This window comes from Heteronotia binoei, chromosome 10 (genome assembly GCF_032191835.1).
Source record: "Heteronotia binoei isolate CCM8104 ecotype False Entrance Well chromosome 10, APGP_CSIRO_Hbin_v1, whole genome shotgun sequence".
In the NCBI taxonomy this organism is placed as follows: domain Eukaryota; kingdom Metazoa; phylum Chordata; class Lepidosauria; order Squamata; family Gekkonidae; genus Heteronotia; species Heteronotia binoei.
Window position 1 is genome coordinate 38,132,260 of NC_083232.1, and position 27,204 is coordinate 38,159,463.

Consider the following 27,204-nt stretch of genomic DNA (forward strand, 5'->3'; position numbering starts at 1 on the left):
AATTAGAATCATGATTCAAAGCTATGAGTGGGGTAGTTATTGATTCTGCTCATGAAAAGACCAGGACAATCAAAAACAAACATCCATCTGGAATTTACACTTAGGGAAGGGAAAAGCTATACATAGTTAGACTTATAGGTTGGACTTCAGAAAGCCAAAGTTTGATAAACTTAGAACTATGCTGGGTGAAATCCCATTGTCAGAAATACTTAGGAGGAAGGGGGTTTAGGAGGGGTAGAAGTTTCTTAAAAGAGAAATACTGAAAGCGCAATCGCAGACGATTCCTGTGAGAAGAAAAAAATGGAAAAAGCCTAAAGAAGCTGAAGTGGCTCCATAAACAGCTCTCTAAAGATCTGATAAATAAAAAAGACTCCTTTAGGAATTGGAAGCAGGGCCTTATAATCAAGGATGAATATAAACAAACCACCAATGCTTGTAGAGACAAAGTTAGGAAAGCTAAAGCTCAGTATGAACTTAGGCTGGCAAAAGATGCTAAAAACAAACAAAAAAGGGTTCTTTTCTTATGTTCAGAGTAAGAAAAAGAGCAAGGACATGGTGGGCCCATTGCGAGGGCAAGAAAGTGAAATTGTAACAGGTAATGAAGAGAGGGTGGAACTGCTCAGTCTTCTCTTCTGAGGGAAACGGTGCTCAACATGGCAAAAACAGAACAAATAAGGAGGGTATGAAGTTCCAACCTAGGAACAGCGTAGGGGTAGTACATAAACACCTAGTTTCTTTAAATGAAACTAAGTTCTCAGGGCCAAATGAATTGTATCCAAGGATTCTAAAAGAACTTGAGGATGTAATTTCTGAGCCTCTGGCTATTATTTTCAAAAATTCTTGGAGAACAGGAAAGGTGCCGGAAGATTGGAGGTGGCCGAATGTTGTCCCCATCTTCAAGAAGGGGAAAAAAGAGGATCCGGGTAACTACTGACCCGTCAGCTTGACATCTATACCTGGAAAAGTTTTAGAACAAATCATCAAACAGTCGGTCCTGGGACATTTAGAAAGAATGGATGTGATTATTAAGAGCCAGCATGGTTTTCTCAAGAACAAGTCATGTCAGACTAACCTGATCTCTTTTTTTTTTTTGAGAAAGTGACTACCTTGCTGGATTGGGGGAATGCTGTAGACATCGTTTATCTTGATTTCAGTAAGACTTTTGGTAAGGTTCCACATACTATCCTTGTTGACAAGTTGGTAAATGTTACTTGGATCCTGTTACTGTTAGGTGGATCTGTAACTGGTTGACAGATCACACCCAAAAAGTGCTTGTGAATGGTTCCTCATCCTCTTGGAGAGGAGTGACAAGTAGAGTGCCTCAGGGATCTGTCCTGGGACCTGTTTTGTTCAGCATCTTTATCAATGATTTGGATGAAGGAATAGAGGGAATGCTCATTAAATTTGCAGATGATACTAAATTGGGGGGGGGGGGTTGCAAACACAGAAGAAGACAGAAACAGGATACAGGGTGACCCTGACAGGCTGGAAAACTGAGCTAAAACCAATAAAATGAATTTTAACGGGGATAAATGTAAAGTTCTGCATTTAGGTAGGAAAAATCCAATGCATGGTTATAGAATGGGGGAGAGACTTGTCTTAGCAGTATGTCCCATCCCAGCTGAGATGGGATTCCACCTGGAGCCCCTCCCGCACCCCCTGGGGCCCTGACCTACCTCCCGGCCTCCCGGCGAGGCCATGCCAGCCAAAATGCCGACCAGCCTGAGGAGTCGACGTGCCAGCCTGTGGGGGAACTAGGGCTGACCCCTACCGCTAGGCCCAGGACCCTGGCCCAACAGTCATGATGGCGGAGAAGGCTGCCCTCCTGCAGAAGAGTGACGGGTGGCCGGCGAAGTGGGGCTGTGCTTCACCTTTGGCCAGTGGAGGCACCTGAAAAGGGACTGCCCCCTGATTGAGTGCGATGCCGGCTGGGAAGAGGCCCTGCAGACCTCGGAGGTGAGAGGCCGGCTTCCTCCCTGGACCATACTCGTAGGGCTCAGGGGACGACAAGTGCAAGCCATGGTGGATAATGGCAGTTTGGTTTCAAAGATACGGAACCACCTGGTACCAGCCCGGTTGCCAATCTGATGGACAGCCTCCATTGCCTGCATCCACAGGCATACAGAAAGCTGCCCGGTGGTGTCCATTCCCTTAAAATACCTGGGCCAGTACTGGAGCGTGCTGGTGGCTAAGGTTTCATGACTGCCCTACCCGATCCTCCTTGGGCAGGACACCCCATGTTTCAGGGACATTTTAGAAGCCGTGAATCCCGGACACCAAGGTGAGCCTGCCTGTCGACCAAGATGCCGCGGCCCCGGCCATGGAAGTGGGTGAAGACCCCCAAGAGATACTTACCGACTGAGGAACACTTTTTATGGCAGGCCTTATGAGGCAGGTCTGCCAGACGTTACACATAAAACAACTGTTCACCTCCGTCCATCACCCCCAAACCGACGGGCTGGTGGAATAGATGAACCAGACACTGAAGGCCAGGTTAAAGAGGACAGTGTATGCCCACCCCACAGCATGGGACTTGTATCTGGACCCCTTGGTTTTTGCCCTCCGGAAGACCCCCCCCCAAGCCTCCCTGGGGTATTCCCCATTTGAGTTATCATATGGGCAACAGCCTTGGGGAATTTGGGGCCTGTTAGAAGAGCAGTGGGTCTGGGGGAGGAAGTAGCCCGAGGTGCCCCTGGACAACTAGCGGACATGTGCCAGGAAGCCCAGCGAAGGTGGTATGACAAAGGAACCAAGGCCCGGGGCTTCCAGGTCGAGGCCAGTGTCCTAGTCCACCTTGGGGTAATAGGTCAAAGCCTGGGGAACACCTGGAGGGGACTCTTCCTGGTCACATGAGTACTGGGCCCCCTCACCTATGAGGTCCAATGTGGTACCCGCCGCTGCCAGAAGAAATCCATTCACGTTAATAACCTAAAAGGGTAGCAACAACGGGCATCTCTGGGAGAGCAGGGACTCTTGGCTGAAGACCCGAGCGACCTGGGGGACGGGGCCTTCCCCTGGACTGCCATTGGGGACACGAGAGAAAGTCCAGAATTCGACAGTGCACTTACTCCGGAGCAGCAGCAGGACCTCCGAGCAGTCCTGGCCGACTACCCCTCAGTCTTCTCAACACAGCCAGGGCTGATCCAGCTAGTCAAACATCAAATTGTGACAGCCCCGGGCCAGGTGGCCTGCGCCCGGTGGAGGCCAGTGCCCCAAAAGCGATGGGATATCGCCCAGGAGGTGGAAGAGATGCACCACCTCGACATCATAGAGCCCTCCCGGAGTGACTGGTGTAGCCCTGTGGTCCTGGTGCCGAAACCGGATGGCAGTGTGCGCTTCTGCTTGGACTACCGGGAGGTGAATAAACTTGCCAAGTTTGACAAGACATCCTCACTGACAAACTGGGGAAGGCACACTATCTCTCAGCACTAGACCTGACCAAGGGTTATTGGCAGGTCCCCATGTACCCAGCCGATAGGGAGAAGATGGCCTTCGCCACTCCCAGGGTCGCTCTTTCAGTTCAAGCGGATGCCCTTCGAGCTGAATGGAGCAGCGGCGATGTTCCAGCAACTCATCGACAGAGCATTGTCCCAGTGTGAAGGCTTTGCCCAGGCCTACATCAATGACATAATCATATGCAGTCCGACCTGGGAGGCACACTTGGACCATCTGCGCCAGGTACTGAAAGCCTTGCACACAGCAGGGCTTTGAGCCAACCCCCGGAAGAGCTGCCTAGGGTTTCATGAACTTAAGTATCTGGGCTTCCTGGTCGGGAAAGGGCAGCTGTGGCCCCTGCCCAAGAAGATCATAACCCTGGAACGGTAGATGCGCCCCTGCACCAAGAAACAATTACACCACTTCTTAGGGTTCGTGGGGTATTATAGTAAATTCATACACAACTTTGCAACTATGGCCACACACCAAGCTTCCGGAAAACGTGCCCTAACGTCCTGCAGTGTGGCCCCACCCAGGAAGCAGCCTTCAAAGAGCTCTGCACCAGTCTGTTCCAGGAGCCGGTGCTGCAAAACCCAGACTTTTCCCGACCCCTTACCTTGCACACCAACGCCTCCAGGACAGGGCTTGGGCCGGCCCTGTCGCAGGGCGAACCGGGAGAAGAGTGTCCGGTCCTGTTTATCAGCCGCAAGTTACTACCCGCGGAGCGGGTCTACTCCATGGTAGAGAAAGAAGCCCTAGCCATGAAATGGGCCATCGGGACATTAAAGTTCTACCTTACTAATAATCCCTTCCATTTAGTGGCTGACCACGTCCTGCTCCTGAGGATGTCTAGGATGAAGGATAGCAATGACCACGTCCTCAGGTGGTACATGTCATTTCTCTCTTTTTGCTTTACAGTCCATCACCAGGCCGGAGCCAACCACCAGGTGGCAGATTACCTCTCCAGGTTCTTTGAGGACAACCCCACACAACCCAACACATGGAAGGGGGTGTGTCCCATCCCAGCTGAGACAGGACTCCGCCTGGAGCCCCTCCCGCACCCCCGGGGCCCCGACCTACCTCCCGGCCTCCTGGTGAGAACCTGCCAGCCGAAACACCTGCCAGCCCGAGGAGTCGACATGCCTGCCCCCGGCCCAGCTCAAGAACTTCCTGACCATTAAAGCAATTACTCAGTGAAACAGGCTTCCTCAGGAGGTGGTGGGCTCTCCTTCCTTGGAGGTTTTTAAACAGAGGCTAGATGGCCATCTGACAACAATGAAAATCCTGTGAATTTAGGGGGAGTTGTTTGTGAGTTTCCTGCATTGTGCAGTGGGTTGGACTAGATGACCCTAGAGGTCCCTTCCAACTCTATGATCTCCCTTTTCATCTGGGGTTCAGAAGGTTAAGTACTATTTGTTTCAGATTCCTGGCATTCCTTCCATCTTGGTAATGTAGCAGGCAGTGCACTTGACATTCTAAAGCCATTCTATTTTTGCATGTAATGTACGATTGGAAAGAACGTGTTTCTTGTAATCTAATTACAATACACACAGAAAATCATTACCAGATACCTTTTAGTGATTACGATTTAATTTTTTTTTAAATGTACTAGGAGTAAATGTGAATACTGGTCCTAAATCTCACTGTTTATTAAGGTGTGGGGGGACAACACAAAACCAGACACACTGAGGTAGGTTTACTGGTTGGAAATCCAACTTGGTTTGAGTCAAATAAATAAAATAAATAAATATTGTTGTCAATGAATTTAAAGGGTTGTCCTTTGTGCTCAAAATATGTGTGAGACTGCAGGTGGACGGGATCTCTTGTGTTACATTCACATGCCCTAAATGGAAATGATTTATGAGTCCACTGTTTCTACATGTCGTTTTATATTGTGCTGTAGCTGCACTATACTAATAAGTCGCAACAGGATTTTCCTCTGTGGATAAGACAATTACACAGCACACTCTCCCTTTATTCGGGAGCTTCCACATGATGCTGTGCTGTTTCCAAGCAGATGCTCCTCTCAAGCTGGAAAAGGGAAACAGGGAAACAGCTCACCAGCTACAGGCGGAGCCTCTGTGTGAAAGTCCAAGTCAGCAGCCAATCCAAAGCAGGACAGAGCTTAGCACTGCCTTCAAAATGGTGATGTTTAGTTCTACCTCTCCCCATCCCCACCCCTGCCTCTAACAGGGATGTTAAAAAATAAAACTTGACCGCAACAAGGACTAGGAGTCATGGTTCAATGCTGAGGGGAGGGGGTTTGCTGACTGATGAGTGTCCCAGCAAGAATCCTGCCAAATTGGTGTTTCTGCACTGCCATGATGAGCCAGAATGGGCTGGGGAGGGGCAAAGCCAGCAGAGAGTGGCATGTGGAAGGGTTTAGGTAAATGTACTCCCTATGCGCCTTAGTCCTATTGGGTGTTGCTTGCACAGCAGAGGCAGCTTTTCCTATCCCAGTGTGAAAGCAACCCTAGCTGCAAATGACTGCTAGTGTGAGATTTTGCCAGTTATTAATCCAAACGACCTGTTCTCATAATAAAATGGTAAAAGGTTCATTGGAATCATATACAGAGCATGACCTTGTGCTATTGACAGCCAAAGCCAGGAATGACAAAAGCAATATGGTTACTTAGAATTATAGTCAAAAAAGCATGCACCAAGATTCTCCCCCCAACAACACACTGGTTCCCACAGAAGGTGGTATATAGAGATATTTAGAGCACCAAGGTCAACAGCTGAGTCTTATTGCTCCATTGTCAAAACAACGTGATAATTAGCTAGCCATGTCTGGAACACAATCAACTGCATAGGATACTTTCTTCCCATCCCTCCTGCACATGTCTTAGCAGTTAGATATGCTATAGGTAGCAAAAGTCACAGAGTTCAAAGCAAAGAATACAACCAGTTCATGTCCACTCTAAATCATGCCAGGCTCATCTTGACAGCTAGAATCCAACATGAATGCAATAGTCAACCATGCGTGGATACATCTCTGTAACCACCTATGGGAAGCCAGATTTTTTTCCCCAGAGTAACATTAAGAAATGCTTCATACATTGATCTGTGCCAAGACATTCGTTTTGAAGAGCTGGAAATATTCACAACCTCCCACACTCAAAAAAGTTTTGTATTACAGAGTTACTAATTCTGTTGGATATGTAAAAATGGACTGAATATCGCTGCAATTTCTTCCCCTTTAGATCGTTGATTCAAATGTGCTTTAAGCAACCTCCCTAATTGTTTCAGTTTAAAACCTTCTCCATGCCTGATTCATGGATTCTGCTTGAGATCTGTAGAACACTCTGGCTGCCTCCCTGCCTACTCCTCTTGAAGCTGGTTTAGGGCTTTACCTTACCTAACACAAGCAACAAGAGCAGGTTCAAATTTTACGTATAAAAAAATTGGGTATGTATTTAAGATTGTAACCACATGATATGAATAATAGGGGCCTTCTAAGTAAAAGGGCATTCCATGTGCTCACCTTACTCTATGTAACATGCGGTCAGTACCCGAAATCATGTCACAACACTGGGCATATCCCTGTCTCTGCCAGTAGCAGCTAATGAGATGGAGTAAGGGAAAACACATGGTGGGTGCATTCACATGCACTAAATAACACTTTGTGACTGGATTTTTACTGTGTAAGATGGCAAAATCCATTTGCAAGCAGTCACTGTATGAAAGCATCTAGTGTGACATCATGACAAGAGATCAGTGATACTACTCATAACAGTGAACATAGTATGAGCATTCTACACAGGGACATTATTTTCAATAGTAGCCCCGCATCTTCTGTGACTTGTTGTTTTGCCTTAAATGGCTAGTGTTCCTTGCCAGTATACATGATAACTAGGAGAGAGTTGAGACCCAATAGTGTGTGAAAAAAGACTGTACTCTGGCATGTGTGAATCATCCCAAAACCAAGGTGCAGGAGTTGTCAAAAGAGATAGCTGTGTCGCTAATGTTTCTTTAAAATCACCTCCCTGTTCCCATTATACACAGGAATGTGGTTTATGCATCTGTTACTCATTAATGATGGGAGCATCAGTGAGGCACACCATCTATTTTCCTACAACATTTGTGACTGGTAGAATGTTCCACATAGAAATGTTACTTTTGATTTTTTTTAAAATGGGTGCTGTTAGTAAACACAGTGGTGATATTATGTTGTAAAGGGCCTATATTGTTTCCATAGAGATACTGCCTATTATAAGGAGACAGTTAGGGTGCCCATGAGCAGAGCTTTTTTGTAAAAAAAAAAAAAGTCTAGTAGGAACTTATTTGCATAATAGGCTACACCCACGGACATCACCATTATTTTACACAGGGATTTTTTTGTAGAAAAAACCAACAGGAACTTATTTGCATGTTAGGCCACGCCCTCCTTGCCGAGCCAGCCAAAATTGCATTCCTGCTCAAAAAGAGCCCTGCCCATGAGACTTGTGGGGCAGATCCATCACCAGCTCTGAATAAGAAATAAGAATGTAAACTCCCTGATGTATTTTTAAAAAGATTTTTAAAGATTTCTGATTTTTCTGCAAACCTGGGAGGGTTCCCAAGTTTGCACGGAATCTGTTTAGTATCTGCACAGCCCCAATCCAAAGATTTAGATATCCAGAGACAGAGGGGCCCACATGTCACTATTGAATCTATAGATAGTAGATGCCAGCTGATCACTGCAAAAGAAGAGAATATGCCTCTGGCACTCATGTATATCTCCTTAGAGTTATGATAAGCTTTTGACAATTTCTTATTCAGATTTTCGATGCTACCATAAACCTGTGTACAGCATCATGTACAGAGCTCCTGGATGGAGGAAATGCATGTGACAAGAAGAATATTTAAACAAAATAACTGAAAACTGTAAGTCACCCATGTCACCATGTTTCACCACTAGGTCAGAAGAGTTTTACAGATCAGTATTAACAGTCATTACATGATAAGATCTGCAAGAACTCTTAAGAACTGGTTTGTATATTGAGATGAGAGAATCCTGGACCTTATGAAACAATCTTCCATGAAAAAAATAATTCTCTGTGTAGTAACCTAGCAGCACGATCATAAGAACACTTTTCAGGGAGCAAGCCCACTTTAATAGAGCTGGGTAAGATTCTGAATAGATCTGCTTAGAATGGCTCTGTAACATAGCAGAGAAAAATTCTATCACATTTTGATCCTTTCTTTCCTCCAAGGAGCTCAGGGCAGCATAAATGGTCCTCCAGGCCTCCATTTTATGGGGAGCAGAGCCCGTCTCCAAACTCCTAGTGTTCTTAATGAAGGGAATTGTTTCAGCAGGAGGACATTCAAAAATCATGTCCCTGTCAACTGCCATCTGAAGTTGTACAGTTTGGAAATATATCAGCTCAGTCTACCACCTCATTCTGTGTAGATTTGCTCTTAGCTATTCAGAGAGTTTTCTTCTCTTCTTTCAGAAGCACTGCATTTTCTGTCTCTGAAAAAAAAAAAAAAGAGAGAGAGAGAGAAATTTAAAAATTGACAAACAGATGAACTGTGAATGTTACCGGATGACAAACTGAAAGTTAAGCTTGCAGTGGGAATATGGGAAGTGATTACTGACTCAAATGGCACAAGTTTTTTCGTGTGTGAAATGATGCCAAAGCGAGTGGGTGACAACGGAGGTTCAAACGCCTGCAGGAATTATTAATGTTAATACTACTTTGTGTTAATTACCAAAAATTTGATCTCATGTTCTGCATATAATCGTAAGCCATTAATTGATCCCCCCCCATTCCAAATACATTTGGCAGTGAGATATGAATTTGCTGCAGCATGTATTCAATGTTCATGTCTATGAATCAGAGATAATTTTTAACCATTCTTTCCTGCTCTATATTTATGCCTTCTCCAGCTCTATAGGGTATGGCTACCTCAAAAAGATGGCTCTGCTACCCCAAAATAAGCCCAGTAAATTTCAGCCACATTCCACATGTGGAGAAGTATGCAAGCACTGCAGTTCTAACAAAAGTAGGGGTATGCATGAGTCAAAGCAGACTTCTGCAAGCAGGTTCCCAGGTGGATAATGAACTGTGCCTACCAACAGGTGTTCGCATGTGCCATTTCTCCCTCAAACCAGCAGTTAGGAAAGTGTGAATTAGTTCCATTCAATGACAGCACCAGTGATAGAATGACCTACTGCTCTCTTTTATGATCTGATGTTGCAGATACAGGGAATTTGGTTCTGGCAGTTAACTCTGAAGAAGTATTCAGACTAGGGGTGTGCATTTGGATCTACCTGAGCCAAAAATATACCTGAATAATACCTTATCAGTATTTTGGGGGTATATTTCATCTTCTCAAATGTATCTGGGTTTTCTGGGGAAAACAAAAAAAAATCCCCAAGAAAATCCCAGATATATTTGGGAATTAACAATAGATCTGAAAACAGCAGAGAGGCAGGAGCAGATCGGTCCTGCCTCTCAGCTGTTTGTTGGGCTTCCACTGCAGTGTGTTTCAAGTTTAAAGAGACTGTAGGAGATAGCCTGAGGATCTGCTATGCTGGGGGGGGGGGGGCAGACTGTTCCCGCCAGCTCACCTTGGGGCTGGCTTGTCATGCAGCCCAATTTAAACCAGACTGCAGGAGAAGCCAGCCCCAGAAGCTGCTGTGCCAGAGGGAGCAATCTGCTAGCCACAGCACAGCAGGTCCTGGGGCCAGCTTCTTCTGCAGCACAGTTTAAAATGTGCTGCAGAAGAAACCATCCCAGTCAGGAGCTGCATGCAGATTCTGAGGCCAGTTTCTCCTGCAGCTCGGTTTAAACTGCACTGCAGAAGAAGCCATCCCAGCCAGGTCTGCACTTCAGGATGATGATGATGATACTGGATTTATATCCCATTCTATACTCTGAATCTCAGAGTCTCAGAGCAGTCACAATCTCCTCTACCTCCCCCCCCCCACAACAGACACCCTGTGAGGTAGGTGGGGCTGAGAGAACTTTCACAGCAGCTGCCCTTTCAAGGACAACTCCTGTGAAAGCTATGGCTGACCCAAGGCCATTCCAACAGGTGCAAGTGGAGGAGTGGGGAATCAAAGCTGGTTCTCCCAGATAAGAGTCCACGCACTTAACCACTACACCAAACCATGTCAGCCCCAGGATTGGGCTGGCTTAAAAAAAAAAAATAGTATTTTCTTCTTGGATCTCTTGGACATCTCAAAATTTGGGATTTTTGAAAAATGCAGGATCTGGGCCTTTTTGGAAATACTGAAAAATTCAGATTTTTTTTTGGAGGAAAAAGGGATTTCCAAAAAATACAGGATGCTGGTATTGGGAGCTGGAATTTTTCAGAAATACAGAAAATATATGGGATTCAATAGATCCAAACTGAAACATACTGATTTAAAAAAACTGCACAGCCTGAATTCAGACATTTAATTCTGGTATAGTCCAACAACATAGATGATGACGATGGTGTCTACATCCGCTATCGCACTGATGGCAGCCTGTTCAACCTGAGGCGACTAAAGGCTCACTTCAAGACAATGGAAAAACTCATCCGAGAGCTACTGTTTGCTGATGATGCTGCACTCGTCTCCCACTCGGTATCAGCTCTGCAGCATATGACGTCCTGCTTTGCAGAGGCTGCCAAGCTATTCGGCCTAGAAGTTAGTCTGAAGAAGACAGAAGTTCTCCACCAGCCTGCACCCCAGGAAGATTATCACCCTCCCTGCATCACTGTGGGTGAATCAGTTCTGAAGACAGTCCAGCAGTTCAGCTACCTGGGGTGCATCATCTCCTCAGATGCCAAGATCGACAAGGAGATTGACAACAGGCTGGCAAAGGCAAACCGTGCATTTGGCCGACTGCACAAAAGAGTGTGGAGCAACAAGCATCTGAAAAAAGGCACAAAGATCAATGTTTACAAAGCGGTTGTGATGACAACCCTCATCTACGGCTCCGAATCGTGGGTTTTATACCGTCATCACCTGCGACTCCTTGAGCGCTTTCACCAGCGCTGCCTTCGCACCATCCTCAACATCCACTGGAGTGACTTTGTGACCAACACTGAAGTCCTCAAGCGGGTGGAGGTTACAAGCATCGAGGCACTGCTGTTGAAGACGCAGCTGTGCTGGGCAGGGCATATTTCTAGGATGGAAAACCACCGCCTTCCCAAGATTGCTCTGTATGGCGAACTTTCCACCGGCCATCGAAATAGAGGGGCACCAAAGAAGAGGTACAAGGACCCTTGAAGAAATCCCTTGGCACCTGTCGCATCAACCATCACCAGTTGTCTGACCTAGCCTCAGATCACAAAGCATGGAAGCACACCATCCACCAGGCTGTCTCTTCCTTTGAGAACGCACGCATAGCTGGTCTTGAGGACAAAAGGAGATTGAGGAAGAATCGCACTGCTACAGCACCAACCCCAAATCAGACTTTTCCCTGCAGCCACTGTGGCTGGATCTGCCTGTCCCGCATTGGTCTTGTCAGCCACCAGCGAGCCTGCAGCAGACGTGGACTACTGCACCCTTCTTAAATCTTCGTTCGCGAAGTCCAGCCGAGAGAGAGAGAGTCCAACAACAAATAATTTACCTGGATCAGGGGGCTTGATCCAGCCCTATGTAGACACAGCACATGTGTGAAGCTCTCCATTGAGCTAACAGAACTCGTTTTTCACTCCTTCCCCCAGTGTAGGTGAACCAGGTTCAGTCTCTAGGCATGCAGTCAACTTCAACAAGAACATGACCACCAGGTAAAATTTACCTTGCTCAGTTCCCTCGACTTGCATGCAAGGTGCATGTCTGATCAGATTGCCTTGATGAATGTTGGTTACGTCTGCCTCTAGCCATTATGCACCTGTGCAGTAGCTTCTTGCTTTACATGAAAGGGCCATTGCAGCCTGGGGCTAATTTTGTTCCAACAGAAATAAATTTTCTCAGGCGACAACTGAGGCACATATCTCTCCCTCATCATCATGATCTAATCAACTTATTTGCATTGAGAAGCACAGAATCACATTTCATGTTGATACTTTTTTTGATCACAAGGCAAGATGCATCTTGTAATCAATAACACTTGCTCCTCTAGTATTAACACAAGTAAAACCCACTGTTATGAAAAATGGGGCATCCACTGAGAATCATTAACCCATTATCAAATGCATCTTTTAAACAAGTGCCGCTGGCTAGATCATGGTGCTTTTTGTACCTATACAGTCAGTGGTAGCTATTTGACAAATGATCACAACATTAGCAGGGCTCAGGGATAGATGCTGAATGTACACAGTAACTTTCAGTGGACAAATCTCAGACTTAAATTGGTCATTGTACTTAGTGTACTAAGTGGAGACACAGGTTGGGGCAAGGGGAAAGCAGAAACAAGCATGCAAATGAAGAGTTGTAATCATGTGAAAATCCATGTCCACATTCATTTAGATGCATCTCTGAATGACCCATTGAAAAACCGGCTCCCTGTTCGCAACTGGAGACATGAACCAAACAGGCAGCTGTTGACTGCTACTAGCCCCTCTACCACTTTCCTCTACATACAGTTGAATTACAACTACTGTTATTAAAAGTCAGAGTACGGATCCCTATATTGTACTGCAGCATAGTAGCACCACCCACCAAAAATATGCCCCATACTAGCTTCACTGTATAGGGCTGCCAAACTCTTGCTAAGGGTAGGAGACCCCCCAGTTTGGGGGCCCCCAACCCGCTGGCATGAAATGGGCTGCCAAGGAATTCCCTGCCCCCAAAGAGCTCCATCATCACACAACATCCTGAATGTAATGACGTCAACCAGAAGTGACATCACCACACAGGGCACATCATGCTGGGGACACTCTAGCATTAGAGGTAAAACTCTATGGTACCATAGAGTCCCCCACCGCAGCCAAGGTAGGACTTGGCAACCCTACCACTGCAATGAATGGAAACTGTGCAGTCTTGTACATACCTCATTTCTTTCTGCGGAAATGATGCAGAGGAAGCCTGCAGTGGGGTTTCCCCCTTTTTCCATAGCAGCAAGAGCACAAGGACTGTTGTGGCACCTTAGAGACTAACTTGTTTGGTATAGGCAATTAAAAAAAAACCTAAATCATACCACTGCAGGCTGTAGGTGGAAGTTAAAATGTTTGGATTCTGTTCTACAAAAATTATCCGTCCACAGAAAAAACATGACAGGTGGAAAAATTCAGCCTCATCTTTCCCTAGTATATTTTACTATGTGCAGAAATCTTTTTTTTATGAGTCATTCAAACATGGTAAGCAAACCAGACTTGTTAAGAGGCGCTGATAATGCTGGTTCAGAATGGAGAAGGCTGGACAGGGAGCTGGGAACTGTACACAGCCTCTTCCCTATAATGGTCTGGGTAACGCTTCTCTCTTGGTTCCATAGAGTTGTATGCTTGTATCCTTGACTAAGTGGAAGGCTAGATTAGAATATTGGAGCTAAGCACAGTCTTCCAGCTACAGCAATAATCAGGCATTGTACCTACACTGTAATGCCCTCTACTTGGGGCTACCTTTGTGCCGGACCCGAAAGCTGCAGCTAGTGCAGAACGCGGCAGCCAGGCTGTTGTTGGGACTCCCGAAATGGGAACATATACGGCCGGGGCTATGTGGACTGCACTGGCTGCCGATTATATACCGGGTCCAGTACAAAGTGTTGGTCATTACCTTTAAAGCCTTATATGGCCGAGGACCCGCCTACCTGAGGGACCGTCTTTCCCCATATGAACCCCAGAGAGCACTGAGGTCAGCCGGGAAAAATCTAATGGCTATCCCTGGGCCGAAAGAGATTAAACATCAAAATATCAGAGCACGGGCCTTTTCAACCGCGGCCCCTGCCCTATGGAACCAACTCCCTGAGGAGGTGCGGGCCCTGCGGAACCTTGACCAGTTCCACAGGGCCTGCAAGACCACCCTTTTTAAACTTGCTTACTCAGACTGCTAAAGAAGGCTGTTAATAAGGATCCGCCAATGCGGCTTAAAGACCTAGACCGCTGTGTATAAACTGGCAGAACTAGCGTCAAACATCACCAGCACTGTCAGACTAAACTATCTAATTGTATTGACTGGTTTTTAATGTTGTTAAATAATGTTTTATATTGTTAAATTTAAAGGTTTTATTACTACTGTATGTTATTAAGAAATGTTGTTAGCCGCCCTGAGCCTGCCAAGGCGGGGAGGGCGGGATACAAATAAAATTTATTATTATTATTATTATTATTATTATTATTATTATGATTATTATTATTATTATTATTATTATTATCATTATTATTGTAGAGTGAGGGAGGATCCCCCCACATTTGATCGAAGCATTCACAGGTGAACAGATAAAATACATGGGTTTTTTTCCTCTTAATAGGTGATACCTTTAGAATGCCTACTCCTCTTGAGGTTTGCCTGGCTCCTGCCTTACTTTCCTTTAAGTGCCAGGCCAATGCATTCCTTTTTATTGAGGTTTAATTTAATTCAAAGTCTTGACTTTACTCAGGGTCAGGCTGAACTTGATTGCTACTTTTGATTGAAACGACACACATTCGGACACAATGAATGTTTGGTACCAGTGCAGAACAATTTGGAGAGCATGTGCAGTTACCATGCTCATCCATGGCCTACTATGTAAACTTTTAATAATTGCACATCATATGAAAAAGCAACACCTGGCTTTATAGAAAATCTTTTTTTATATAAATTTACTCCTGGATATGTGTTGATTTATAATAGTAACACTGGCCACTGAGAAAGGCCCTAGGGGGCCAAAACACATATAGTTTATTGGTCATAAGACATATCCATCAATCATATATGTGTAACTATTATCTATGTATATACAAAGTTTCAAGAGTCTGATACTTGCACCATTTTTAAAATCTATTTTATCATTTACTAATCTATATACCATAATAAATATTTGTAATATTAGTAGCATCATTGTGATTTTATCTGACTGTTTTATTGTTTTACTGTTTCAACATTGTTATCTTATGTTGCTAGCCATTTTGCATCTTCGTAGAATGGGCGGGATATAAATCTAACGTAATAAATAAATAAATTTGTAATAATTTGTTTTGACAGCTTGACCCTCATAAATTGCAGTATTAACATAATTTAGAATTTGAACTTTTTAAAGCTGTTTTGTGGCTTCTGGCTTTAGGACTGTTAGACCAATATAACTTTAGGCTGCTCAGTGTTTAGTTTATGGTGTTTTAATGCCCTGGTTTGGTTTTTTTTAATGGCTGGTGGTTGTTGGGGGGTTTTTAAACTGTAAGCAAAGCCACCTTGAGAAGATCTCTGGAGAGGTAGCACATACATTCCTTAAATAAAGAAAATAAATAAAAAAAATATTTTTCTTAGCATGAGCCACGAGGTCACAAGTTTGCAAGGAATCACAGGGAGGGGGAGAGGAAATATTAAGAAATTCACCCTTTACTGGATGAAATAATAAACCTTCTGAACTAGTACTGTACCTTCCCAGTCACCTGGTCAGCAGTTTGGCTGTATAGTGCAATTGCCCCAGATGGCTGAGATACAGGGCTTGGTGAGGAGAAAGCTGAGTGGCACAATGCAGAAAAGAGGTTGTTGGGGTTTTTTAACCTCCCCCTCTTTATTTTCTTATGGCACACTGCAAATACTATTACTGACACCTCCCCCCCCACCTCCATCTAGATACTAGAAGCTATCTAGTGCCTTTGCATATAAGAAAGTCCTGGGGGAGTAATTAATAAAGTTCACTCCAAACCTAATTAATCTCCCCTGGGACTCTTTGAGTTTCAAACTAATAATAGCTCTTAAAATCTTATTCATCCCCAGTGACTTCCATGCAGTGATGGCTCTCAGAAGTTTTCTCATTGCCACAGAGTATGGCAATTTAGTGCAGAGACACAAGGGCATTTTCTGTGCACCAAACCCTTGTGCCTGTCATTTTCACACCACCAGGGGCTTTTCAGGCTTTTGAAGGAGGAGGAGAATTTTTACCCTTCACCTGGAGTCTCAGAGTGGCTTACAATCTCCTTCCCTTCCTCTCCCCCCAACAGACACCTTGTGAGGTAGGTGGAGCTGAGAGAGCTCTCTGAGGACTGTCTTGAGAGAAGAGCTCTGAGAGAACTGTGACTGACCCAAGGTCATCCAGCTGCTGCATGTGCAGCAGTGGGGAATCAAACCCGGTTCTCCAGATTAGAGTCCACCACCCTTAACAACCACACCAAACTGGCTCTTAACCACTACACAAAAGAGGTGGGGGAGTAGGGAACAGGGGACTGGGGCTGGGGAACAGGGCTGGCCCTATACTGTCTGACACAGCCCTAGTCAAGACTAACTTCTGGGCCCCCCTCCCTGCACTGATAACTTTGCTGAGTCACATGGAGAGTTCCAATTCGGGGACCCCAGAAGGCCATCGCCCTAGTCAATCACCTAGTTTGCCTAGTGGCAGGGCCAGCAAATTGCCAACTGAAAACGAACTACCAGGGAAACTGGCAGTGTGGAAGCCAGGTTGCCACTGTGCTAGGCTAGCAGCTGCAGCAATAATAGGGAAACGAACACAAGCTTGTCCGTGTGTGGAAAATGTAGTGGATTCAGCACGCTAACAATTCAAGGGTGCCAAACAACTCAAACTCATACTACAAGTAATCTATTGGGCATAAAGACAGAGAAGGGTCTCTTAGATCTCTAAACTAATCTATACTTTGATATATTCTGGATGACCTTGCAGCACTGAAAATTGGGGGCAATCTCATTCCATTCTCAAGGGGAGGTTCTAGAAGGTAGTTGCAGAAATCCCTCTCATCCCATTCTCTTTATCCAATTACACCTATTTGGTTCTCTGATTATTCTCTTTTAGCCCCACCAATACTGCAAATTTTACTGCTAACTGTATTGCTGCAGGTTTTATGGTATGATTAGTAACCTCTATTGACCTCTAGACTAGACAACTTTTAATGCACTATGCCCGTGAAGCTGGTATGAAATTCTGCAACCATATTAATTTCCATAGTAAGCAGACAGCAACACATTGTTTTTAAGCTGCAAAAATTATATTGGCTACCAGTATGCTTCCACGCACAACTCAGGCTGCTGGTGTTGGCCTTTAAAGTAATCCTGCAATCTTGATCCATTGAACCTCAGGCAGAAACTCCTCTGAAATCTGAGGTAACTGGAGGAGGCTCAGTTTCTGGTACTAGTTCATGTAGATAATTCGAGATGGGTCCTCACATTAATCCAGGGGTATTTTAAGGTGGTAGAACACAAATAGTATATTCTACCTATAAATGTATAAAAAGCTTGAGCAAAATTTTTATAAAGCCTGGCATATCAGAGAGAAAAGTTCAACCCCCTCTCATATGTTCCGATTTTCTGTTGGAGGGAGCTTTACAAAACGGAGCCCTCCATGATCTTCCATTTACTGTCTGAAGTGGTGCTGTCCATTTGGCCTCTTCAGCATTCTTTCACTTCATTCCTGCTTCATTCATTGAACCACACCAAAAAATCAGCAGGGAGTGTCTTGAGAGGTAAGACTTGTATCTCCTTGATTATAGCTAAGTCGCCCACTAACTAGTTGATCAGTCCACAAAAAAGCATTTGCTATTAATCTGACAGGCTGCAACATCTTTGGGATCCCAAGATGGTGCTTTCAGATAACATTTTAATGCATATTTCTGAGGCAGCAACCTTATTTTAGTTCACGCACAATACTAGCAACTGGTGTCCTTATTTCCCCAAAGAAATATGTATATTTATTCTGGTGCAGAGGTCATCTTGGCTTTATGCACAGACATGGCTGAACCCAAGTTTCTACTGTGCGCAGCAATGCTATGCAACAGATTATAATGTTCACACATGCTTATCAATATGGATAGGACATTTTGTCTCATTTTTGCTTAGCCATGAATTCATCTAAGCAAACCGTAGTTGACTTCAGAAGAGTACAAACTGCAAGACACACAGCAATTCACAAAGACATGCTATACAGTTTCTAACTGAAGCATTTAGAAAGTTAGGGGAAAATGACAGTAGAGGTAGACATACTGTTTGCTAGAATAGCTAGCAAACTTCTGGGTGAACTGTTCACAGAAATATACATTTGAGAAATGCTTTAATTGCAGCAAGCCAGAACTTTTAGTTACCAGTGCCTGTGCTGGAAATAATTTAAAAGCATGCTTTTACTATTATGTTTTCCATCAATAATAGAAAAGCATGTACATATATTTAAAAAATCAAAGGTCGAGTACAGAAGGTAATACAGGAGATTTTACACTACATGCTTACAATGCTCACCGTGCTACCATTGGGTGCTGTTCGTTTTGGAAACTATTTTTACATCCTCAGTTTTCCACCTGAGAGATGAGTATAACAATTATTAACCTTCTTCAAAGAGGACTTTGAGACAAGAGTGTTGAGTGGCCCAATCTACTTGGAAGTCAATCTGCCCCAACAAAACAAACAGGACCTGAACTGACATTTTAAGAAAATAGATTGCATCTTGGTGGAGTTATGAAGATATCTTAAGTATTCATCACATATAAATTACTAGGCAAGTTTTCTGGAACAGTTTCCCCTCTTTCAGAAGGGAATACAATATGGCAAATTCACGATTATCAGATATATGACACAATCCTATACATGTGTACTTGGAAGTAAGTCCTGCTCTGGTTGTTTCCTAGGTTTGCGTAAACAGGGTTACAGCCCTATAATACGAACATAAGAACATAAGAGAAGCCATGTTGAATCAGGCCAGTGGCCCATCCAGTCCAACACTCTGTGTCACACAGTGGCCAAAAACAAACAACGCCCCCCCCCAAGTGCCATCAGGACGTTCACAAGTGGGGCTAGAAGCCCTTCCGCTTTGCCCCCCCCCCCCAAAGCACCAAGAATACAGAGCATCACTGCCCCAGACAGAGAGTTCCAACAATATGCTGTAGCTAATAGCCACTGATGGACCTCTGCTCCATATTTTTATCCAAACCCCTCCTGAAGCTGGCTATGTTTATAGCCGCCACCACCTCCTATGGCAGTGAATTCCACATGTTAATCACCCTTTGGGTGAAGAAGTACTTCCTTTTATCCGTTCTAACCCAACTGCTCAGCAATTTTATTGCCCACAAGTTCTTGTACTGTGAGAAAGGGAGAAAAGTACTTCTTTCTCTACTTTCTCCATCCCATGCATAATCTTGTAAACCTCTATCATGTCATCCCGCAATTGACGTTTCTCCAGGCTAAAGAGCCCCAAGCGTTTTAACCTTTCTTCATAGGGAAAGTGTTCCAAGCCTTTAATCATTCTAGTTGCCCTTTTCTGGACTTTTTCCAATGCCATAATATCTTTTTGAGGTGCGGTGACCAGAATTGCACACAGTATTCCAAATGAGACCGCACCATCGATTTATACAGGGCCATTATGATACTGGCTGATTTGTTTTCAATTCCCTTCCTAATAATTCCCAGCATGGCGTTGGCCTTTTTTATTGCAATCGTACACTGTCTTGACATTTTCAAAATCTACCACGACCCCAAGATCTCTCTCTTGGTCAGTCTCTGCCAGTTCACAACCCATCAACTTGTATTTATAGTTAGGATTTTTGGCTCCAGTGTGCATTACTTTGCACTTGGCCACATTGAATCTCATCTGCCACATTGATGCCCACTCACCTGGCCTCAACAGATCCCTTTGGAGTGCCTCACAATCCTCTCTGGTTCTCAACCACCCTGAACAATTTAGTGTCATCTGCAAACTTAGCCACTTCACTGCTTACTTCCAACTCCAAATCATTTATGAACAAGTTAAAGAGCATGGGACCCAGTACTGAGTCCTTTGGCACCCCACTGCTTACCATCTTCCACTGCGAAAATGGCCCATTTATACTCACTCTCTGTTTCCTATTAATTAGCCAGTTGGTTAGCTGACTATCTTAAGGGCAAAGCTGCCAACTTGGGGTTGGAAAATTCCTGGGGATTTTGGGCTGGGAGGGACCTTAATGAGGTACAATGCCATAAATTCCATCCTCCAAAGCATCCATTTTCTCCAGGGGAACTAATTTCTGTCATCTGAGGATCAGTGCAATATGGGGAGATCTCCAGATCCCACTTGGAGTTAGGTAACTTTTCTTGGGGTAGGAGATACCTTCAAGATAGAAGCATCTACACTCCTGACCACTTCCTAGGTAGCACACTATACTTATATCATGCAATAAACTATGCCCAGATGTCCAATAGCAGAAGTACAATTTGGTCTTGAGTGAAAGAGCAGTAGATACAATTCTTCAGCTGAAACATCTATAATTGACAAGAAATAGCCTTACCCCTATAACATATATCAAAAGAAAGGTAGTAATTACACTATGTGTTAATATTTTAGAGCTAGAATTACTATGGATACTATGTTGTACATTCAGCAGTGGTCTTCTCCTAGCATTGTTGTTAGTTTTGAGTTTATTACATTGGACATTTATGTCTCCCAGCCTTGTGGTGTCAAAAACTGCAGGGGTTCAAGGCATTTTAATAGTACACAGAATGAATGCATATAAATAACTTCAAGCCTGTATTCCACAATACAGCAAGACTTCATAAAACAGCCTATTAGTAGACGTGAATTGGGGCCAGCTATCATCAAAGTGTCATTTATAGCTGTGAGCATTCATTATATCTTTGAGGCAAGACACTTCTATGTAATTAATGACTTGTTTTTCATTGACATGTCATTGTGGCATGGTATCTGCTTCCTATTAAATAATTAAGCAGTTGTTCGTCCCATAGAATAATTATGGCCTGAAGTGCTTTTCTTAGTAAATATGGTTTTAAGTCCTTGGAGCAGCATGACTTGAACGTAAGAGGTCAGTGGGAAAGTGAAAGAAATAATATCATGGGATGTTTGGATTCTCTTGCTGAGCCGTCTTGTGCAGACTTTGGGTGGGAAAGAAAGACGTCCTGATCAAAACTTACTCTCATGCCCAAATTGGATGGAGTGGGATGTGGGGGGGGGGTCTACTCACTACATTAGCAGCCTCCCTCATCTATTGGGAAATGTCAAGGACTGGACCTTATCCCAGGCCAATGTCAATGAGTTTTAAATTCACTGTTAACTCACATGGACACATAAAGCTGCCTTATTCTGAATCCGTCAAGGTCATTACTGTCTATTCAGACTAGGGTCACCAGGTCTGTTTTGGAAAATACCTGGAGACTTTGGGGGTGGAGCTAAGAGAGGATGGGGAGGGAAAGGGCCTCAGCATGTTACAATGCCACAGAGTCCACTCTTCAAAGAGCCATTGTCTCCAGGGGAGCTGATCTCTGCCAGCTGGAGATCAGTTGTAAAAGCGGGAGATCTCCAGGCCCTGCCTGGAGGCTGGCAACCCTGGTTACAGCTCTTTAGAATCTCGGGCTGAGGCCTTTCACATCACCTTCTACCTGAGCCTTAACTGGAGATGCTGGAGCCTTGCACCATGCATGCCGTGCAGAGGCTCTAGCATCAGGTGTTCTTTGTTCAGCCAAGTCTTCTATCTCTGTGATAAGATCAGATGCTCTGTTTTGCAGTGCTACAAAACTAAACTATTACTGAGGGTCAAACCAGGAGAGGCTGCAGGACTTCCATGTTTAGATGGTCCAATGACTTTATTTCTTTATAAGCAGCAACTGCACAGATGTCTAATTTGGATCAAGAAAACAGTTGGGAGAGGATTAAACCATGCCACTGCACTGTCACTTCTGAGCAGGGCTTTTTTTTTGTAGCAGGAACTCCTTTGCATATTAAGCCGCACAACCCTGATGTAGCCAATCCTCCAAAAACTTACAGCCTCTTAGAACAGGGCCTGCTGTAAACTCTTGGAAGATTGGCTACAACAGGGGTGTGTGGCCTAATGTGAAAAGAAGTTCCTGATACAAAAAAAGCCCTGGCTTCTGAGCATTTTCTAAATGCTAAAAACCAAGGCTTGAGTTTAGTTGTAACTTAAAGACCAATAAGATTTCCAGCATATAAGCTTTCAAACCTCCCTTCATCAGATACAAGTGCTAAAAACTTTAATTCTTATAACAAAACTGTGCAGTGAGCATCCTCCTTTTCATCACTGGAACATAAATTACATCTTTCTCTTCATTGCCAAGGTTTAATCCAAGCAATTTGCACTGTTATAAAGAGAGTCTACTTTAAAGAAAAAGCTTCAATAGCTGCAACACTTTCCACCCTGCCCGTTCATCTGTTCTGCTGTTACTCTCTGAAGTTGATTAAAAGGAGTGATTCCAAAACCATAGCCCAAATTCTATGCGTTTCTCACTGCTGCTTTGAACATCTGCACAAGTACTTCTTCCTGCCATTCATTCGGCTGTGTTTTTCTTAGAAATTTTAGTAGTGAGGTATTTGTAATTAAAACAGCAGTTTTGTAGCTGGGTTTGCAAGATGATTAGTGTTCCTAGCTTAGGGTTGCCAATTCCAGTTGGGGCAGGGAATCCCCTGGTTTAGAGGCCCTACTCCCACTTCAGGGTTATCAGAAAGTGGGGGGGGGATGTCTGCTGGGCACTCCATTATTCCCTATGGAGACCGGTTCCCATAGGGTATAATGGAGAATCAATCCATAGGTATCTGGAACCATGGGGGGTTGTTTTTTTAGGTAGATGCACCAAATTTTCAGCATAGCATCTGATGCCTCTCCTCAAACACCCCCACCCCCAAATTTAAGAAAAAATTGGGCCAGGAGGTTCAATTATGTGAGGCCCAAGAGAAAGTACCCTTATCCTCCATTATTTCCAAATAGAGGGAAGGCATTTAAAAAGTGTTCAGTCTCTTTAAATGTGATGGGCAGAACTCCCTTTGGAGTTCAGTCATGCTTGTCACAACCTTGCTCCTGGCTCCACCCCCAAAGTCCCCAGGTATTTCTTGCGTTGGACCTGATGGCAATCCTATCTCTCTCGGCTTGACTTCGCGAATGAAGATTTAAGAAGGGTGCAGTAGTCCACGTCTGCTGCAGGCTCGCTGGTGGCTGACAAGACCAATGTGGGACAGGCAGATCCGGCCACAGTGGCTGCAGGGAAAAGTCTGATTTGGGGTGGGTGCTGTAGCAGTGCGATTCTTCCTCAGTCTCCTTTTGTCCTCAAGACCAGCTACGCGTGCGTTCTCAAAGAAAGAGACAGCCTGGTGGATGGTGTGCCTCCATGCTTTGCGATCTGAGGCTAGGTCAGACCACTGGTGATGGTTGATGCGACAGGTGCCAAGGGATTTCTTCAAGGAGTCCTTGTACCTCTTCTTTGGTGCCCCTCTATTTCGATGGCCAGTGGAAAGTTCGCCATACAGAGCAATCTTGGGAAGGCGGTGGTTTTCCATCCTAGAAATATGCCCTGCCCAGCACAGCTGCGTCTTCAACAGCAGTGCTTCGATGCTGGTAACCTCCGCCCTCTTGAGGACTTCAGTGTTGGTCACAAAGTCACTCCAGTGGATGTTGAGGATGGTGCGAAGGCAGCGCTGATGAAAGCGCTCAAGGAGTCGCAGGTGATGACGGTATAAAACCCACGATTCGGAGCCATAGATGAGGGTTGTCATCACAACCGCTTTGTAAACATTGATCTTTGTGCCTTTTTTCAGATGCTTGTTGCTCCACACTCTTTTGTGCAGTCGGCCAAATGCACGATTTGCCTTTGCCAGCCTGTTGTCAATCTCCTTGTCGATCTTGGCATCTGAGGAGATGATGCACCCCAGGTAGCTGAACTGCTGGACTGTCTTCAGAACTGATTCACCCACAGTGGTGCAGGGAGGGTGATAATCTTCCTGGGGTGCAGGCTGGTGGAGAACTTCTTCTTCTTCAGACTAACTTCTAGGCCGAATAGCTTGGCAGCGTCTGCAAAGCAGGACGTCATATGCTGCAGAGCTGATACCGAGTGGGAGACGAGTGCAGCATCATCAGCAAACAGTAGCTCTCGGATAAGTTTTTCCATTGTCTTGGAGTGAGCCTTTAGTCGCCTCAGGTTGAACAGGCTGCCATCAGTGCGATAGCGGATGTAGACACCATCATCATCATCTAGATCTACTGCGGCTCTTTGAAGCATCATGCTAAAGAAGATCGTAAAGAGAGTTGGCGCGAGAATGCAGCCTTGCTTTACACCTGTGCCCATTAGGAAGGGCTCTGAGAGGTCGTTGCAGTGTCTGACTTGGCCTCGCTGGTCTTCATGTAGCTGGATGATCATGCTGAGGAACCTTGGGGGACATCCTAAACGTTCCAAGATTTGCCACAGGCCTTTCCTGCTAACGGTATCGAAAGCTTTGGTAAGGTCGACAAAAGTCACATATAGACCCTTGTTCTGTTCCCTGCATTTCTCTTGGAGCTGCCTGAGAACAAATACCATGTCGGTGGTGCTCCTGTTAGCTCTGAAGCCGCACTGGCTCTCTGGGAGAAGTTCTTCTGCAATGGTGGGAACCAGTCTGTTCAGGAGTATTCTGGCAAGGATTTTGCCTGCGATGGAGAGCAGGGTTATCCCCCGGTAGTTGGAGCAGTCTGACTTTTCCCCTTTGTTCTTGTGTAGAGTGATGATGATTGCATCGCGAAAGTCCTGTGGTAGTTTGCCTTGTTCCCAGCAGGTGACAAGTACTTTGTGAAGTGAGTTATGTAGTACTGTGCCCCCATGCTTCCAGATCTCTGGTGGGATTCCATCAACTCCCGCTGCCTTGCCACTTTTCAGTTGCTTGATTGGGGGGGGGAGCCGTGGGCTCCCTCTTGGGTATCCTGCCTCCCCAGGGAAAGTGTATGCGCTATACATAGCCTCTCCTTCCCGGTGTAGTGAATGCCGCGTGGTCACTGTCTAGCTATGCCTGGCAGATGGTCACTGCAATGGCCTCTCCTGCATTACTGCATCCGTGGCAACACCTTCCCGCTGGTTCCCCCCGTTTCTCACAGAGTTTGCCACGTCATGGTGCGACCGAATGTCCGGCGGTATAATCGGATGGGCAGGCTGGGCTCACCAACCTCGCCAGCCAAGAGAAGGAAAACTCTAACATCAAACCCGGGCAGATAGAGCTTGTTAATGTAACACCTACCACCTGGAGGACTCGCTGCCGGCGTCCCGGCTTACTGGGCCATGGCAGATGACCCCAAGGTGAAAGGGTGGAGCCAGTACCGCGCACACTGTGCTTCACCTAAAAATTCCTCTGCGCAGGCCTGAAGGGCATATCCACATCCACAACCCACAACACACCAAGTCCTGCAGCGATGGGCAAGGGGCGAAACGGCAGGTGGAAGATGCCACTGGAAGCCGCAGTCCCGATCCTGCATGTAGGCAGTTCAGGGTATTGGTCGCCTGATGCTGACCCGGAGACGAAAGCATCTTTTGGCAGCACCCTGAACGACCAAGCAGCCTTATCTAGGGACAGCACTGCTTGCTCCACACGGAGAGGGGCCTAGAAAAGGTGGCCTAAACAAAGCTCGTCTCCCCCGCCCCAGTTGGCTAGCCGCGGTCAATGGGCATCCTTACTTGCGGTCAAAAAATAACAACAAAGAAAAGGCATGCACCTGCCTCACAAAGTGTGCAAAGACTTAAGCTTGCGTGTTGGAACATCAGAACCATGCTTGACACAGTAGACAGTGGTCGCCCTGAACGACGCTCTGCTCTAGTTGCCCACGAACTTCTTAGGTTGAATATTGACATAGCAGCTCTCAGTGAGGTCCGTTTCCCTGAGGAAGGTAGTCTTCAAGAACATGGTGCTGGCTATACCCTCCTATCTTGCTCCCTATCTAGCTCCTCCAATCCTATCTAGCTCCCTATTAAAGGTCTTGTTCGTTGTTTTGAGTGGAAAATCAGTACAAATTATTTATTGGCTTCATTTCATTTATATTGTCTTTCTCCCTAATGGGAACCAAAGTGGCTTACATGGTTCTCCTCTCCTCTATTTTATCTTTACAACAAACCTGCAAGGTAAACTAGGCTGAGAGCATGTGACTGATCCAAGCAGGGCTGCATGGCAGAGAGGGGACTGGAACTTCTGTCTCCCCAATCCTAGTCCAACACTCTAACCACTACACCCCACTGGTTTTCCTTCTGCTAATATTTTGGGCCCATCACCTAAAGCACATCTGTTGAAATGGTTTCTTCACAGAACTTTTTAATGCTCAAGATTAACAATATCACCAGCAATTATACTTAAAAGCAATGATATCACAATATGAGTGGGCTTCTCTACCTTTGCTTGTTTGATTCAGAATTGTGTATTCTGATTGGCAATAGTTGTTTAGTCTCCTGATGCTTTGCTACCAAATATCCTTTAATTGGAGATGCTTGGGATTAAACCAGGAAGGCTTCATATTTAGAAAGCATCCACTCTCCTATTGCTCTTGAGGGGCTTTTTTCTTTATACAACATATTGCTTGAGGGGAGGCTGCCTTTGAATATGTTCTCTTCCCACTGATTGCAAATTGCCTTGTCATTTGCCTTTTTTTCTAGAGGAGGAGAAGAAAAGGTTGCTATTAGAATAAACTGAAGGCTCTTGAGAAATGGTGGGAAGATACAAAACAAACAATTTGGAAATTTACTGACAGACATGCGCATGCACACACACGGATTTTATACATTGTCAGATAGTTGAATAGGGCAATTTACCCATCCTCCCTTTGGTTTTTAAAATTCTAACTGACCAACTACTCTCAACATTGCTTCATGTGGTCAGTTTTGGCGTTTTTAAAATTTATTTCCTTTGGTGGATTTAAAAAGTTGTATTTTTTTTGTATGCCTAGGTAATAATTCGAGTGTGTAGAAAGCCCCACCATATCTCTGTGCGACCTGGATTTTATGATTGCCATAAGCCACCAAATTTATTATTAAATATAGTGAGCTGTGGGTTC